Below are 2964 nucleotides of genomic sequence, written 5' to 3' on the forward strand. Positions count from 1 at the left end.
CTGACAGCAGAAATGGACCAGATACTTGCATCACTAACCTAGCCCTAAATAAATCATTCTAGAAAAACCTTTCAGACCGTTTTTTCTTTGATTTAAAAATTTTCTTGATGTTGAAAGGTATATTTTGTGCCTTTTAATAATCAAACAAATGTTACCAGAATTTTTTAAACATATTTGGGTTGTCTCTCTTTGTTTATGAAATAGGCTTTAGTAGCAAATGAGTTTAAAAGGCAATATAAATGGAATGGTAGTTAAAGACATTTTATGTTACTGCAGCAAAAATGTTATTTTAAAATAAGTTTTAAAAAGCTATAAAAATTATTCATTACTTACCTGTCCACGGCTGGGCACAAACCTTTTTAAGTATGGGTCAAAAATGTCCTGTAGACAAGACTTGAATTGCTGCTCTATGGGCTACATTTGAACAAGTTGCTTCAATGGGTTGCTCCTTCTTTTGAACTTGCCCTAGTTTGAGAAAGAAACCTCAGACAATGTAAAAACTAAAAAAAAAGTTTTAGATGCAGTGCAAAAGCTGTGAGAGAAAGGCAAAAGGCAACAATAAAATAGCAGTGCAGAAGGATCGAAAGCACAAACAAAAAGGTCAAGGAAAATATTACTAAAGACAAAAACAGGAGAAACAGATTTTAGGAAACTATCTGAACATGAGGTTAAAAGTTTCCCACAAAATTTAAGCACAATATTAGAGTAGAGCTAATATTACAAGATTGTCAAAACTTTGATAAAAATAGCTCATCTTGTTTGTAAAAAATTAAAGGTGAATCCTTTTTAAGCAGTTATGAGCTTGATGATTTTTGTTGAACTAAATCTGTTAACCTATAATTTATTTAAATTTGTGTCAATTTTAACTTTAAAAAATAGCGTTTGTTGATAAGTTATTTACATTTTTTAAAACCTCTTTCCATATGAGAGCTGTCCCCCTTTCTTTAGATTGGGGTAGGGAGATAGACTAAGATCTTGGTGTTATGGTTAACATTATTTTTTTAGTTTTTTAACATTAATTTTTTAGTTTTTTAATACTTGTTACAGATATTTGTTTAGTTTTAAAGTGGATCTTGTACAGTTTCAAAATAATCATAATACTGTAGCTAGGATGTTACATAGCATTAAATTACATGTTATAATCAAGAAACAAAATGCTAAAAAAAATTTAAGGTTGCAAAACATTTCTATAAACATAATACATTTTACTGACCAAAATCAGACTGGTAATTCCCTATGAAGAATCATTTTGCTCCACACAAGGCAGGTATCAATTGCATATCTCACAAGCAGGATTAATGACTATTACATTGTCTGAAAAATAGTTTTAACTTAGTTTCAACTGCATTGATATCAAAAGGCATTATTCATAACAAGTTATGCACAGTAGTACTGTTGTTTTAGTGGTTCTCAGACAAATTGCAACATGAATAGTTTTTTTTTAAATTATGATAAAAAGTCTCATTTTAAGAATTATAAATATGGTTTCAAAACTACTGTATCAGCAACAGAATTTCATCATGAAAATATTTCAAACGGGACAATGTTGCTCATCATGTACAAAGCTTAGAAAACACTGCATTATATATAAATCATATATAGGATAAGACACATAGTGGTTTAAACTTGTAAAAATGAAGAGAAAATATTACAGTGAGATCTTAAGTAATTCAAAATAATTCAAAGTAATTTCCAACAGAGAAAAGAATTGCTGATGTATTGTAAATATACATCACTGACCTGACAGTTGAAATCTTTGACACTGCCATTTCTCACCATGTCTTTTTAAGAGAATCATCACACACAATAGAAATCTAGATTTAAAAGCATAGAAAAGAACTATATAGCTTGACATTAAATCATAGTAGATAATTTATACATTAGCATAATTATTTGTTGATGTGAAAGGCATTAATTTTGTCATTACTAAAATGGATTAGTAATCTTAACTATTTTTAATGCCTCCTTTTATATCTAATAAACTTTAAAAGAATAAACCATTGCATCATAATACAATTTGAAAAAAAAAATGGAACAGTAGAAAAAATGGGATTCAAGAACTTGACAATACAACTTGATCATTGTCCTATGGAAATTTGTTTTTAAAAAATGCTATCTCAATATTAGAGTTTATCACAGAAACTCATCAATACAAAGATCATGTACATAAGATACATTTATTTGTCAAAACAAAAACTAACCACCCAAGAATTGAAATAATGTGGAAATTCTACTTTTACTTTTAAGCAACATTTGCTATTACCTTTAATGTTTCACATGGAGGATGAAAATAGAAGGTTCAAGTGTTAAATATTGGGATTAGTTATGTATGCAACAGCTTACTCAGGTAGATCTAGTTTGTTATGAAATTGAATACAACCCCACTGACCTCTTAAATCAGCCTGGTGATTATTCAACACCTGCTTTCTCATTCATCAATAGTTTTCATCTTTAAGATCACATTGCCTGAAACTTTTAAGTAAACAGACTAGATTACCCTGATGACATTTTATATTTGCCAACAACATTGATAATAATCAAGAGGATTTCAATTAAAAATTTTAAGATGATTACTGTAAATATTAAGTTTAAAAATAAACATCAAATTAAATATTTATTGCAAACCTGTTTTAAATTTAAATATTAAAAATTCAACATATTGAGGTATCACATCACAAATATTGGGGTGTCAAGAGGGTCAACTGTTCAGTGTTGATCAAGAAAAAAGCTGGATTGATTTTAAATCTGAAAGTGGAAATAATGCAAAAAATGTCAAATAGTGAAAGTTATTTTGTAATTCTACAAAAAATCTTACTTCAATGTGAAAAAATATAGAGGCCTTTTAACTTCATGTCATTTATAAAAAGATTATAGATATATGTGTTACTCAAGACCACTGTAGAAAGCCAACATTACAATGGAGGAATTTCACTTTAAAAACTTTAGCATAGCCAAGAAACTCGA

The 2964-nt window shown here is 28.6% G+C and overlaps 1 long non-coding RNA gene across 1 annotated transcript; it reads right to left on the reverse strand.

The window, feature by feature from the left end:
* Positions 1-276: 276 nt before the first annotated feature.
* On the reverse strand, positions 277-2740 carry LOC131952272 (uncharacterized). Its single transcript, XR_009388525.1, has 5 exons — positions 2626-2740; positions 2390-2472; positions 1741-1814; positions 1214-1314; positions 277-465 (listed from the first exon to the last, which is right to left on the reverse strand). It is a non-coding gene; the product is annotated as an uncharacterized LOC131952272 (long non-coding RNA).
* Between the last annotated feature and the right edge of the window lie 224 nt (positions 2741-2964).

Source organism: Physella acuta, unplaced genomic scaffold (genome assembly GCF_028476545.2).
Source record: "Physella acuta isolate Inbredline_101_S28 unplaced genomic scaffold, ASM2847654v3 ptg000863l, whole genome shotgun sequence".
NCBI lineage: Eukaryota > Metazoa > Mollusca > Gastropoda > Physidae > Physella > Physella acuta.